Source organism: Apium graveolens, chromosome 4 (assembly GCF_009905375.1).
Source record: "Apium graveolens cultivar Ventura chromosome 4, ASM990537v1, whole genome shotgun sequence".
NCBI classification, from domain to species: domain Eukaryota; kingdom Viridiplantae; phylum Streptophyta; class Magnoliopsida; order Apiales; family Apiaceae; genus Apium; species Apium graveolens.
This window is the reverse complement of record NC_133650.1, coordinates 164455770-164471918: the sequence shown is the minus strand read 5'-3', so window position 1 is coordinate 164471918 and position 16149 is coordinate 164455770. Positions and strand designations below refer to the sequence as shown.

General features: G+C 36.3%; 1 non-coding gene across 1 annotated transcript; it reads left to right on the top strand.

Annotated features, from left to right (window-relative positions):
• The first annotated feature begins 13805 nt into the window (after positions 1-13805).
• On the top strand, positions 13806-13912 carry LOC141722966 (small nucleolar RNA R71). The gene has a single exon (XR_012575963.1). It is a non-coding gene; the product is annotated as a small nucleolar RNA R71 (small nucleolar RNA).
• Positions 13913-16149: the final 2237 nt, after the last annotated feature.

Genomic DNA, 16149 nt, shown 5'->3' with positions numbered 1-16149 from the left:
ATGTTCACAGGTTTTGGATCAGGTAGTCCAAGTTTCTTAAAAATAGACAATGGCATCATATTGATGCTAGCTCCCAAATCACACAAGCATTTTTCGAAAGACAAGTTTCCAATAGTGCAAAAAATAGTGAAACTTCCAGGATCCTTAAGCTTTGAAGGCAAATTCTGTTACAGAACTGCACTGCATTCCTCCGTAAGAGCAACGGTCTCTAAGTCATCGAGCTTCACTTTCGGAAAGAGAATACCTTTCATAAACTTTGTATATCTAGGCATATGTTCAAGAGCTTCAGCGAAAGGTATGTTGATGTGAAGTTTCTTGAACTCCTCTAGAAACTTAGCAAATTGCTTATCCAACTTCTGCTTCTACAGCCTCTTAGGAAAAGGAGGTGGAGGATAGACTTGTTTCTCCCCTATATTACCCTTAGGAGAAGTGTGTTCCACAGTTTTCTACCTTGATTCCACCTTGGCATCCTTCTGTACCACTTTTTCAGCTACAATCTCATTTTCTGGAATTGGCAAGGGTGCAGACGCACCTGCATTCTGGACAGAGTTTTCATACTCTTCGCCTTGCTGAATTTTGGGGCTTGCGACCTTTCCGGATCTCAAGGTGATGGTGTCCACCTGTTTGTTAACTTTCATCTTGCCTAGATTGGCTTTTGTATCACTAGAAAGCGTTCCTGGTAGTCGATTTAATAAGGCGTTAGCAATTCACCCTATCTGGTTCTCTAGAGTCTTGATAGAAACAACCTGGCTTTGGCATATAAGAGCCTGGTTTTTACACATAAGCCTCAACTCCTCCAATTCAGATTTTTCATTCGAAGATAAACCTGTACCTCCATGATTTTGTTGTTGAAGTTGGAGTTGTTGTCTTGGTGCATATTGTGGTTGTTGAAAATGAGGAGGGTTGAATTACTTTGTTGCATACTGCTGATAAGGTTATTGCATCGCATTATGATTATAGCTCCAGCTGAAGTTAGGATGATTCCAGTCGTCAGGATGATAAGTTTCTGGAGCTAGTTGCTGCGATCTCTGAAAGTTGCTCACAAACTGGGCTGATTCACTAGATATAACGCATTGCTCCGTCGCATGCGAACCTGCACACAGCTCACAAACACTGGTCCTCTGATGAACTCCATAGTTAGCCAGAGAATCGATCTTCATAAAAAATACCTTTAGCTGAGCAACTATAGCTGTAGCTGTATCCACTTCAAGAACTCCTGCTACCTTGCCCTGTGGCAATCTCTAGGTTGGATACTGATATTCATTTGCAACCATCATCTCAATTAGAGCATAAGTTCCTCATAGCTCTTTGCCTGTTAGATATATTTGTGATGTCATGTCTAATCTGATTTTTTTAGTTTCAGAACTTACTATCAGAACTTAACTGGAAATCAGAACTTACTGAAGACAAGAAGTTATCAAAACTTAAGCCATCAGGACTTACATCAGAACTTAAGTGTGGATACACTTTAGGGATGAAAAGCGGCTGATTTATAGGAGAGGATCTGGATTAAACAAAAGAAGATATGCTTGGAGAGTTGTACAACTAAAAGGACTACAGTAGATAATCTCTGATTGATGTATTTTAGGAAATAGAACATATCATATCAATTAGGAGATATCTTGTAACTGTGTAGTATATAAACACAGATTAGGGTTTACACTATATATGTTATCATTCACGAGAATATTATTCATTGTAACCCTAGCAGCTCTTAGTGATATCATACATCACTGAGAGAGTAGATTAAACCTACTGTAACAGAGTTTGATATATTGAATAAACTTGTTTTCTGTTACATAGTTGTGTTTATAATCGAATTGATTGAAGATACTATATTCAACCCCCTTCTATAGTATCATTGAGGCCTAACAAGTGGTATCAGAGCCAATCTGTTAAGCTTACAAACAGTTAAGATCCAAACAAACAATCAATCATGTCTAATCAATCAAAAACACAAGACTCTCAAGAACCTGCAAAGGTTCAACCCATTCAAAACACCAGTAGATATGAAACCATCAGGGTTCTTATGCTCAGGGTGTCTGAGTACCCTGTATGGAGTGTGAAGATGGCCATGTTTCTGGAAGCTACAGATCCAGAATATTTAGACATAATTAATGATGGTCCATACAAGCCCACAAAGCTTTCTGTTGCAGTTGGGAATGAGCCACATAAGATGATTCTCAAAGAAAAGAGAGAACTCACCAATGAAGACATCTCTTCATTACGCAAGAATGCAAAAATAAGACACTTGCTTCATAGTGCACTTGACAATGTCATGTCAAATAGGGTGATTGGAAGAAACACTGCAAAAGAAATCTGGGATGCATTGGAAGTGAGATGTCAAGGAACCAATGTCATCAAAAAGAATAGGAAGACAATACTCACACATGAGTATGAGCACTTTGACTCAAAATCTGATGAGTCAATAACTGATACATATGATAGATTCATAAAGTTGTTGAATGATCTGTCACTAGTGGATAAGGAATATGATCCAGAAGATTCAAATCTGAAAATTCCTACTAGCTCTTCCTGAAAAGTGGGATTTGAAAGCTACTACAATAAGAGACAACTATGAACTTGCTGATATGTCTCTTGATGAAATCTATGGGATGCTCAATACTCATGAACTTGAGATGGAGCAAAGAAAGAAGAGGCATAGAGGAAAGTCTAAGACAGTTGCTTTAAAGACTGAAGAAAAGCCAATTATCTCTAGGAAGGCAAAAGGAAAGGCTCTTATCATACAGTCTGATTCAGAGTCATCAGATTCTGATGATGATGATTCAGAACCTGAAAATTTATCTGAAGTGGATGTTGATGCAGAGATGATGCAACTGTGTGCTCTTATGGTGAAGGGTATCACAAAGATAGCCTACAAGAAATTCAGAAAGGGTAAGAAGGTTTCCAGTAAAGGTGGAAGTGCTGACAAGAAACTGAAGGCAAAGGAGGAAAGTCTGACAGATGAGACAATTGTGGTAAAAGAGGCCACATCTCTCCTGATTGCAAGAAAGGAAAAGGTGATAAAGGCCAGGCACTTATCACAAAGAAGAAAAACTGGGTAAACACTTCAGAATCTGAAGAAGAGGTGAACTATGCCTTAATGGCAAATGCTGATAGCAGTCCTGATGCTGCTGAACTAAAGGTACCTCTATCAACTCTTTCTTTTGATACAGAAGATATTACTGAGTTGAGATTATTTCTGAAAAACATTTATATTAGCTATAGAGATCAAAATTTAGAGAATGAAAGATTAAAATATGAAAATCTTAAGTACAAAAACAGAAATAGCTATCTTGAAGAAGAGTTAGTCAAGATGAACACTATTTAGACAGAGAGAGATAATGTTGTGTATGTCAAGAATGAATTGCTTCAACAGAATGATTATCTAAAAACTGAATTATAAAAAGAAAGAAAAATCATCAGGACTTGGACTAACTCAGGCAGATCAACTCAGAATATTCTAAGTAGTGGAAACTGGAAAGAGGGGTTAGGTTATAAAGATGGTAAAAGTGAGAAAGGGACTTTGCAATTTAAGCCAATTGCTATCAAACAGACTGAAAAGCCAAAGGTAAATCCTGTTAAATTTGTTGCAAAAACTGTTGTGTCTGATTCTGAAGAGATGAAAGACTCTAAAACAGAAGCCAAAGAAAAGTCAACTTCTGATAAATTAAAACAGGATAAACCAGTTTTGGTAAACATTGGCTTAATGACAAAGAAGCAGCTTAAGTATAAGTTGAAAGAGATTAAAAATGTGAACAAGGTAAATGAAGCTAGGAAAAATATGAATGGAAAGGAAGGTGTGAATAAAAGTAATAATTATATGCCTGTTCTTAATGTTCCTAGAAAGAAATTCTATAATTGTGGAAACTCTAACCATCTTGCTTCTTTTTGCAGGAAAAATAAAGATATAAACTCTTTACCTCCTAGATCAGGAGTTAAGAGTCAGTCTGTTAGGTTTAAACCACAAAATCCTTGTTTTCATTATGGTAGTTTATGGCATTCTATTTATACTTGTAAGGAATATCATAGTATGTACTATGATTATTATGAAATAAAACCTTCTTTAAAGAAAATTAGTGTAATTCCTTCTATTGTAAATTCTGATGCAAAGTCTGATATAAAGTCTGATAAAAAGCATGTTAGCATAAACTCTGAAACTAAATCCGCTGCAAATGCTAACAAACTTAACAAGGCCAAAGGATCCAAGCAAGTCTGGGTCCTTAAAACTAATCAATAGTGGTCTTTGTGATTGCAGGGAAACAGGAAAAACATCCTGGTTCTGGACAGTGGATGTTCAGGACATATGACTGGAAATAAAGCCCTGCTATTAGACTTTGTGGAGAAAGTTGGTCCATGAGTTTCTTTTGGAGATGGAAACATGGGAAAGACTCTGGGATATGGCAATATCAATCTTGGGAATGTCATAATTGAAACAGTAGCTCTTGTCTCAGGACTTAAACACAATCTGCTAAGTGTGAGTCAAACCTGTGACAGAGGTTATCATGTGGATTTCTTTGAAGAACACTGTGAAGTTGTAAGTAATTCTACAGGCAAAGTGGTTCTGAAAGGTTACAGACATGATAACATATATGAAGCCAGACTTTCAACAAATTCTGATGGTTCTGCAATCTGTCTGTTAAGCAGAGCATCAATTGAAGAAAGCTGGAATTGGTACAAGAGACTCTCTCATTTAAATTTCAACAACATAAATGAGCTAGTAAAGAAAGATCTTGTGAGAGGACTTCCAAAAACAATATTTGCTCCTGATGGTCTTTGTGTCTCATATCAAAAGGAAAAACAAAGAAAATCTTCATTCAAGAGCAAAACTGAATCCTCAATTCTTGAGCCTTATCACTTACTGCATGTTGATCTATTTGTTCCAGTCAATGTCATGTCTATTGAAAAGAAGAAATATGTTATGGTTATAGTGGATGAGTTCACAAGATACACTTGGGTGTATTTCTTGCACAAGAAGAATGAAACTGCATCTACTCTAACTGATCATGTCAGACAGATGGATAAGTTAGTCAAAGATTCTATTAAAATAATAAGAAGTGATAATGGCACTGAGTTCAAGAATTCAATCATGGAAGAGTTCTGCAAAGAGCAAGGAATAAAGCATGAATTTTCTGTACCTCAAACTCCACAGCAGAATGGAGTTGTAGAAAGAAAGAACATGACTCTTATTGAAGTTGCACGAACTATGCTTGATGAAGCAAAGCTACCAACCTATTTTTGGGCTGAAGTTGTGCAGACTCTTGTTTTACACAGAATTCTACATTCATACATGGAAAAACACCATATGAGATGGTGGAGAAAAAGAAGCCAAATCTGAAATACTTTCATGTATTTGGATGCAAGTGTTCTGTTCTTAAGACTCATCCTGAACAGCTGTCAAAATTTGATCTAAAAGCTGATGAAGGAATTTTTGTTGGATATCCACTTTTTACAAAAGCCTTCAGAGTCTACAATTTAAGAACATGGGTTGTCATGGAATCTATCAATGTATCTTTTGATGATAAAAAGATTACTGGACTTGAAGATTTCAATGATCATGATCAGCTGAGATTTGAAAATGAAGATGTAAATTCTGATGACCTAAATACTGATCCTGTAAGTTCTGACGGGTTAAATTCTGATGTCATTGAAATTATGGTAACTGCTCCAAAGGAAAATGCACCTGTTCAGGGGGAGCAAGCTGATGATCATACCACATCTCAAGACTCTCAAGAAGCATCAGAACCAGTCACTGGCTCTTCAAGTTCTGATTTATCAAGTTCTGATGAGCCAAATTCTGATAATTCTGGAAACTCTAGTTCTTCAATTCCTGAAAGATCCAACTCAAATTCTAGAATCTCAGAGAGCATAACTTCAGGGGGAGCATCAGAAAATGCCGATGGAGACAACATGGATCATGGGGGAGGATCCAGTTCTAGAGATCAACTTCCATCTGCAAGGAAGTGGACTAAATCACACACACCTGACTTAATAATTGGAGATCCTGAAGCAGGTGTCAGAACTAGAAAAACAACAACAACAAATAAAGTCTGGACCCTAGTACCAAGACCAAAGGACAGATCAATTGTTGGTACAAAATAGGTGTTCAGAAATAAAACTGACAATGATGGCATAATTACAAGAAACAAAGCAAGGCTGGTTGCTAAAGTTTACTCTCAACAGGAGGGTATTGACTATGATGAAACATTTGCTCCAGTTTCTAGATTGGAAGCCATAAGAATATTTTTTGGCTTATGCTGCTCACAAGAAGTTTAAAGTCTTTCAAATGGATGTGAAAAGTGCTTTTCTCAATAGAGAATTGGAAGAAGAGGTATATGTTGAACAACCTCCAGGCTTTGTAGATCCAAAACTTCCAAATCATGTCTACAGGCTTGACAAAGCACTTTATGGCCTTAAACAAGCTCCTAGAGCATGGTATGAGACTCTGGCTCAATTCCTTCTGGAAAGTGGATTTCACAGAGGCACAATTGACAAGACTTTATTCTACCTCAACCATGGAAAGGACTTACTTTTGGTACAGGATATATGTTGATGATATCATCTTTGGCTCTACAAATACAAAACTTTGTGAAAGATTTTCCAAGTTAATGCAGTCAAGATATCAAATGAGTATGATGGGAGAGTTGAGTTATTTTCTGGGACTTCAAGTCAAACAAACTAAAGAAGGTATTTTTATCAGTCAATCCAAGTACACTAGAAATCTACTCAAGAAATTTGGAATGCAAGACAGTTCTACTGCATCAACTCCCATGGCCACTACCACCAGGTTAGATAAAGATACTGGAGCATCAGTAGATATTACTAACTACAGAGGTATGATTGGCTCTTTACTCTATTTAACTAAAAGTAGACCAGATATCATGTATGCTACCTGTCTTTGTGCAAGATTTCAGGCTGATCCAAGAGAACCTCATCTAAAAGCTGTGAAAAGAATATTCAAGTACCTCAAGGGTACAGCTGATCTAGGATTGTGGTATCCTAGGGAATCAGATTTTAAGCTAATAGGTTACTCAAATGCAGATTTTGCAGGATGCAAAATAGACAGGAAAAGTACTAGTGGAAGCTGCCAATTTCTTAGAGGCGGATTGGTTTCTTGGTTTAGCAAGAAACAAAAATCAATTTCCACATCAACTGCAGAAGTAGAATATATTGTTGCAGGAAGTTGTTGTGCACAGATTCTTTGGATGAAGAATCAGTTAATGGACTATGGGTTAAAATTTTCTAAAATACCTATTTACTGTGATAATCAATGTGTTATTTCTATGATAGGAAATCCAGTTCAACACTCAATGACAAAGCACATCAACATTAGGTACCATTTCATAAGGGAACATGTGATGGAAGGTACAGTGGAAATGCATTTTGTTCCAATAGATCAACAATTAGCAGATATCTTCACAAAACCACTATGTGAAGCTACTTTTATAAGACTGGTAAATGAATTTGGAATGGTTTCAGGTTCTTTCTCAAAATCTGTTTAGTTTTTGTTCTCATACATCAGAATTTATGATCAGTGTTTACAGATTTTTCTATCTCAATGTAATATGTGCTTAAATAGTAACATATTAAACACTACTTATTATCTGATGTGATTCTATAAACTCTGAAAGTCTTTTAAATGTTCTGTGACTATTCAATCCAATAAGGATTATTTTGTTAGATGCCGACTTAGTAGTCTTTAACAAACTATGTGTCCCATGTTTGAATTAGTTATTTATGTGGAAATCACTAACACAAGCAAATTCTGATTTTGATCTTAGTCAAATTTACTTCCTGTATCTTATTACTAAGTCACAAACTAGATTATTGCTTCTTATCTGTCAAATTCTGATGTCAGTAAATCTTAAGGATGAACTACATGCTTGATAAGCCTCACTTATCTGAAGAAAATAAAAAAAAAGAAAAAATTGAAATCAGGTACTCCTTTGAGATCTATAGTAATTTATGTGAAAGGGAAGATCCAAGTGCATTGCTGGTATTAAGTTATATGCATTAGAAAAGCAAATTAATTTTTCTTGGTGACTTTTCACATTCTCTGATTACTGGAGAAATATTCTGATAACAACATTAATTCTGATGGCAGTTGTAACTCATTTACACTGAGAAGCCCTTGTCAAAAGAATTTCAAAAGATGCATAAAATAAGCACAAATAGTTGAGGTGGATTCTTGCATAACTTTATTCTAAAGTAGACTTCACAATTCAAGACATATTTTAAGCATTTTTCTTAGTTATGCCTTATTTCTAAGATATACTGAAGTTTATCAGACTTTAATCTTTATCTGATCATTTGCACATACACACACTATCACTCCATATGAATGATGAAAATTACTATGGTGATTAAGTTATTTCTGATAAATAGTTAAGTATTATTTGCATAAATTCTGAGGACAAGTTCTGATTATGTTCTGATGATTAAACTCTGAAGAAACCAGTCAGTATTTGTTTGAAAAAACACATAAACAGTCATTCACTTTTTGAGTACAAAAGCCATGTTCTGATGACCGTTAAATTCTGATAATAGTCAAGTTCTGATGCAAATCCTGATGCTTACGTGGCATTATTTATTTACTTGACTTATTTTTGGTATTTACTGTAACGGTTATATTTCTCAAAAAAATAATTAGCTGAGATAAAAACAGTCATAATCATTTGTTAGTGGGTTGCGTGTTGGTTTTGGTATGTACAGGTGTGCAATAATTACTGCATGTTTACTGTGCCCGCTATTTATGTTTTAACTGATTACACGCTGCCAAGTGTAAAGCTGCCGGTTCTAATTCACAAAAAGAGACGTTTCCATGTGCAGAGTATAAATATCAGAGATACAAGATTATACAATCTTTTACCCACTCTTTTACTATATTCTCTCTCTCTCTTATTTTCTTACTCTCTTATTTTCTGACATTCTCTTACAGGCATTTTATCAAACACTTTGCAAACACAAAAATTTCACTTGATTTTTCAAGAGAATTGGCACTAAAGGATGTTATTTTTAATGGAGCTAAGTTTGTCCCAAACAACTACTCTGCTATCTTGAACAAGGATGAAGCTCCATCAGAACTTCACTTTGTTCAGGATTTCTTGGCTCACAGTGAGATTGGGTATACTCTGACCCAACCTCAAGCAATCTCTGGTAAACAAGTGATGGAGTTCTGAAAGACTGGAATCTATGATGATGGAGGTGAAACTGGATCTCCAAGCATCATCTTCTCATCAGAAGAAGATGAGTATATGGTAACTGTTACTACAGTGAAGCAGGCTCTTCATCTACCTGAAAACTGCACTTACAACTCAACACTTGGAGAATCTGTTCTTCAGAACATGATGGCAAGCTTGGGATATGAGAAAAGCTTGTCCAAGCTAGGACAGTTGAAGACGCCTTACATCAGGAGGGAATGGAGCTTCTTCTTTGATTGCATCACAAAGACTTTTGCTAACAAATGCTCCAATTTCTTTGCCATTCCAATCATGAGTCAATAAATAGGGTATGCACTTCTTAATCAGACTCATTTTGATTATGCATCTGCTGTGTTAGGCTATATTGGTGACAAAATGAAGGAAGATGCAAATATAGTATATTTTGCTAGGTTCTGTTAATTAATTTATAGTTATTGTTGTTTAGATAAGCCACAAGTGTTCAGTGACCTAATGGAACCTTTTATGTTACATAAAAGGGCATTTACTGACTTGTTATCTGCTGATAACAAGAAGGAAGTACTAAGACCTCTCCAAATACCCCAATCTGTCAAACAGTTCTTAGTCAACACTATCCCAGGCACTTACACAACCATATTTCCTGATGTAGCACCATCACAACCATCCACTACTCAACAACCACAGTCTACCTCACAAACACCAACATCAGCACCTGTTGTCAGCACTTTCCAGTCCAGACCCAAATCCAAAACCAAACCAACCTTTGGTACTTCTCAAAAGGTGCCAGTTGTAAAATCTGACACATCCTCCAGACCCAAAACCTCAAGAGCTAAATTTGTTCCTCAATCTCCACCAAGGAGAAAGAGAAGGCTGATTCTGAGAGATGAATCAGATGAGGAAGAACAGGTCCAGTTTCCTGCATCATAACCTGTGACAGAAGAAGCTGAAGAGTCAAATCTTTAGAAGGAGAAAGCAGCTGAAGCTTCTGGCATTCATAAAAGAAAGAGGTCTTCATATTTTGATACAGATCATATCACCCCTCCATCTAGAAAATCAAAATTGAGGAAGGTGAGAGCAGGTGTGCATATTGCACAAACTCAATCTGAGGATGCTGAAGATGCTGAGTAAGGGGATCAGGAATCTCTGATCTCATCAGAACCTATTGTGATTGAAGCCCTGCCAGCAGCTGAAGAAGTTCTGATTCAGGAATCTGAAATTTCTAAAGTCCACAGATCAGAACCTGTACAAGAATTTGTGATTTCTCCACCTCACTCTCCAATCAAAGCTACAGATGATGTTGAAGAACAAGAGACAAGTCCTGAAATAGATATTCATAATTTGAATATACTATTATATATCTGGAAGCTCCAACTACAAAATAGCCAACTCCTGTTACTTCTCCAATTTTACAGGCTGAGATACCAACAACACCAATTCTTGATATTGGAACTGAAGATCAGAATTTAGACAAAGCTGCAACTACTTCAGAGTCTCCTATAGCCACACACACCTTGGTGTTATCTGCAGATGAGGAGATTCTAGCAAGTTCTAGAGAGTCAGCTCCAGTAAACACTCCAGTGCCTATAGGAAAGGAGGCATTATTCCAGTTTGAGGAAGAGGCTGCTCCAGTTCCATGGGAGGAAACCTTTAGAGGGGCTGAGTGGATACATAAATGGAATGATACTGATTTTATTCCCATCCCACATGTTCTGATAGAACATGTTTCAAAAGCTGATGAGTTGCTGACAAGTTCTGACTTCAAGCATCAACTAAAGGTCACTACTCTCAGTACAAGAACTCTACAAGGTCAACATTCCAAGACTCATGCAAAGGTTGATAAACTTCAGGAAACAGCTGATAAGCTAGCCATGATACAAGATCTAGACAAGAAGAGGTTTATCAGACCAATTCAAGCAAAAGTGGATGCTATTGAGCTTGTTCAAACCAAGCAGCTGGCCCAACTGGATGAGGTATTACAAAATCAAGCTGCTCAACAGACTCAGTTAAATGAGATCCAATCTTGAGTGGAACTCCTTCTTTCTCTACTCCTGACAGATGATGCCAAAAGGGGGAGAAGGTAGTTAAGTCCAAATTCTCACCAAGCCAAACTCTAAAGAAAAAGGATGATCATGGAGATGACCAGGGAAACTCTGAAAAGAGTAGAGGTCAAAGTCAAGGGAAGCAGCTGAGCAAAATTCCCACTCAACATATAAGTTCTCATCAAAGAATGTGTGATAGCAAGAACTCTGATAGATCTTCTATGCAAGGGAAGAATAAGGAAGGAAAGAAGCCAACAGATTAGGATGTTACTTTGTTGATCACAAATGCTGATACTTCAAATACTGATGATCAAGTTCTGACAACTACTTCTGATGTGATAGTCCAAGCTGGAAGCCAAGAGTCATAGAAGTTTTTGCAGACTTTGAAATTCAAAGGAAAGAAAGCAACATTCTTCTATAAAGATCCCAAAATTCAATCTGTTGATGAAGAATTGGACAAGAGACTATTCCTTAAGGATAATCCATGAGTGGATTTAGAGGAATTAAGAGAAGAAGAAGCTAAATTTGCTGCTGAGAAGAGCAAACCCAAGTCAAAAGCTTTTGATGCTAAAAAGCCACCAAGGCCAAAAGAAAAGGGGATTGTGATAAGAGAAAGATCTGCCACAGAGATTCCTAGATCAAGGACTAGATCTCGAACTACTACTGATCCCAAAGACAAGGGAAAAGGAAAAGTTGGGGAGACAGTCAAGAAACAGAAGATGAAGATTCCTCAAATTCTGATGGATCATGTGTGCAAGATGGTTCAAGTCTTTGATGATGCTGCTTCTGAAGATGAAACAGTTGAAACTCTGAAGAGAAAGAGGATGACAGAAGAATCTAAGACAACCTCTGACATAGCTCAAGTTGTTCAGAGTGAAGAAGTTCAGAACTTAATAAATCCTGAAGATATTTCAGAATAACAAGCTACACATGAAATTGTAAATCCTGACCAATTTATCAAGACATCAACCTCTGACACTGCTCAAGTTGACATAGACAGCTTAACATTAGAAGATAATAAGAAGCTGATATGGAACAAGTCTATTCCAGTTCAGCCTAAGATAAATCAGATGTTGAATCAACTTGCAGCATTTGGGGTAAGATCCAAGCAAGCTAGAGACACTTCTGGATTAGGTTCTGACAGAGAGAAATTTCATACTGGGATAGAAGTTGATATTAGAGATCCATTCACATTGACTGACAAGCCATATGAAGAGATCACACAGAAGCACCTTGACAAAGTGCTTTTTGCTCAAGTAGTGATGGATACGCATGATGATTATAAAGAAAAAGAGAAATTGATCTTATTTCTGATTGATGGCAGAACTTATAGATTATCTAACTCTGATGTGCCGAAGAAATCTGTCAAAGAGCTCCAATATATTCATTATCTACTGGAGGTAAATTCTGATATTACCATGAAATAGTCAGAATATATTCTGAAGACAATAAGAGATTTACTCATAATTTCTGGTGCAAGAATGACAGAGTATAATCCAATGATGACTGAGGATGATGGAAGAGAAATTCCTATGAGGAAGAATTCTGCTAAGGTAGAAGTAATTCTGAAAGGAAGATGCTTATGCTATAATGAAGATTTTAAACATTCAAGGGTAATTTGACTGGGAGATGGACTTGAAAGAAATTCAATTTCTGCACTTAGTGCTACCATATATCAGATTGGTGATACTGAAGTTGAAGAACTGCAACACATCAAAGCTCAGTTACTTGAAGTTAAAAGAAATGCAGAGACCAAGCTGGTATCAGACTTTGTAAGGAATCATTATGGATTCAGGCCGATTCAGTGAATTTGGTAAAAGCTGCATGGACTGTAAGTTGTATTTAGTTGAGCATATAAACTCTCATTACATTTGTACTTAAATGTTTTTGACATCATCAAATCTATAAACCTGTATATTTTTATAATTTACAAGTTGGGGGAGATTATTAGATATATTTGTGATGTCATGTCTAATCTGATTTGTTTACTATCAGAACTTAACTGGAAATCAGGACTTACTGAAGACAAGAAGTTTTCAGAACTTAAGCCATCAGGACTTACATCAGAACTTAAGTGGGGATACACTTCAGGGATGAAAAGCGGCTGATTTATAGGAGAGGATCTGGATTAAACAAAAGAAGATATGCTTGTAGAGTTGTACAGCTAAAGGACTACAGTAGATAATCTCTGATTGATATATTTTAGGAAACATAACATATCATATCAATTAGGAGATATCTTGTAACTGTGTATTATATAAACACAGATTAGGGTTTACATTATATATCTTATCTTTCACGAGAATATTATTTATTGTAACCCTAGCAGCTCTTAGTGATATCATACATCACTGAGAGAGTAGATTAAACCTACTATAACAGAGTTTGATATATTGAATAAACGTGTTTTCTATTACATAATTGTGTTTATAATCGAATTGATTGAAGATACTATATTCAACCCCCTTCTATAGTATCTTTGATGCCTAACATTGCCCATAATGCTCCACCTGATGCTGCATCGAGCATTGGTCTAGAATGTGCTCCTAAACCATTATAAAAACTATTGATGATCATCCAATCAGGTATGCCATGATGAGGACACTTCCTAAGTATCTCCTTGTAGAACTCTCAAGCTTCACATAGAGTTTCTCCTGATTGCTACGCAAATTGAGTAAGAGCATTCCTGAGTGCAGCTATCTTCGCCATAGGGAAGAATTTAGTAAGAAACTTCTGAGAAAGATCCTCCCAAGTAGTGATAGAACCTGCTGATAAAGAGTGTAACCAGCACTTAGCTTTATCCTTCAGAGAAAAAGGGAAAAGTCTCAGCTTTATAGCATCTTCAGAAACATTGTTGAACTTTAAGGTGACATTATGTACCATCTGAATCGTGCCAGGCTTGATTTCAAAGGTATTACCTACGATCACTGACCTGAAAATGCTAGATTGAATGTCATTGATCTTGGGTTGAGAAAAAATCATCAACATTTTTGTTGGTGCTGCTGGATCTCCCATTGTAATGAGTACCTAAAACACAAATAAGTAAACCGTGAAAGTAAAAGAATCCGAGTTAGTGAACTTTAACGACCACTGATGTCAAGCACATAAACTAAAATTAACACCTAGTCCCCGGTAGCGGCGCCAAAAATTTGTTAGGGCAAAAATACGCGCTAAAATTACACACAAGTATACGCGTTCGCAAGTAGTATAAGATATCAATCAGATTCGTTCCCACAGAGACTGGTTTAGGTTAAGTTCAATTTATGCACCTATGCAACAATGTATGGTTATCGCTCAATGCTAAGACAAATAACAAATTGGGTTTTGATTAAACTAAGAGATTATACTAAATAGCATTAACTAAGAGAATTGAGGTTGAATTACTTATATGAGACAAACATGGGATTCTAACTTCATTAAATACATCATTCAAAGTCATTGTTCTTAATCTTAGCATGCAATGGTGATGATAACTAATCTAGATAACACGAAACTAGTAAACGCCAACTTTCGTTGTACGAATACCCTACTATCAGACATCCCTAAAAGAGATAGAAGCTGAATAGACACCAATTATGTTGAGACCCTATATGTCTATAGAATTTGACAACATAAAAGTTTAATGCGCAAGTTATCTATCGTGATTACATAGGGCAAGTAAGATGGTTAAAATTACCTACGAATCATGCATAACAATTATACATGAACCTATGCTAGCATGACAAGTTCTAAACCTTTATATTCACTTTCACTTCAATAGAGATTAACACGCTATCATATATGTTACCTACGCACATAAGACTAATAAGTACAACCAATATTAGGATATCAATCAATCACCACACACCAAGATATTGAAATAAATTAACTATAAAAATCCATAAGTAAATCTGTTAGAACCCCACGATAACGATTCGTTCATAATCGAACTCATCGTCACCATGGGTTCCAATGAAAACATTATAATAAATAATATAAGAGTACTAGGTTTCAAAGACAAATAAAAAACAAGCATCCAAGTATCGACTATATTAAAGAAAATAAAAGTCTTCTTCTATGTAGTCGTCTCGTGCTCTCTAGGTCTTTTTATTGCTCTCCCTGGTTTCCTTCTTGTTAAAAACGTCTTTTTATTGATATATATAGGCTCCAGGATGACCAGGACTCTCAAAAACTTCAATTTCGACTAAAATCAGGATTCTGGTGCAGAAATAGGGCGCGGGCGCGCTACTTTCGGTAGCAGCCATGCTGGAATAGTGATTTCTGGAGCGCGGGCGCGCCGGTTCTGGCGCGGCCGCACTGGCCTTCTGGAAATTTTATGACAATTCTTCTTTTGGCCATATCTTGAGTTTTGCTCGTCAGAATTAGGTGATTTAACTGCCCACGTAAAGCTAATGAGATTCTCTACAAGTTGAGAATTTGCTCATCAGAATTAGAATTGTGCATTTGAGTGGCGGTTGTACTTGTTATTTTAACATCTTAAATAGATGTATCTTAAATAACAGTTTTGAAGGATTGTTGCTCATTTTCATGAACCTCCAATCTGATTTAGGGTGCTCCTACTCAAAATAACTACCCTAAAACCCATGACATTTTTGAGGATGTATGTGCACCAAAATGTGCATAGATGTCTTTCACGTGGTTTTCATTAAAAAGTGATGAAACCCATTTATTTATGTTGATATCATTAAGATATAACTCACTGTAGCCTATAATAAATAAGATGTAGGATATGAGTAGTGAGTATAATGACAAGCATTTCTTGATTGTATTGGCTCAGCAAAGACATAATTTCACTAATTTTTTAGAAGGGTTCAATTTCCTGAACACCTAGCTTTAAAGAAATTTGACGCTGTTTTAGAGATAGTTAAAGCAAAGTAAGTTCAGATAAGAATTTGGAAACTACCCCGGAATAGAAGAGGGATTTTCAAATG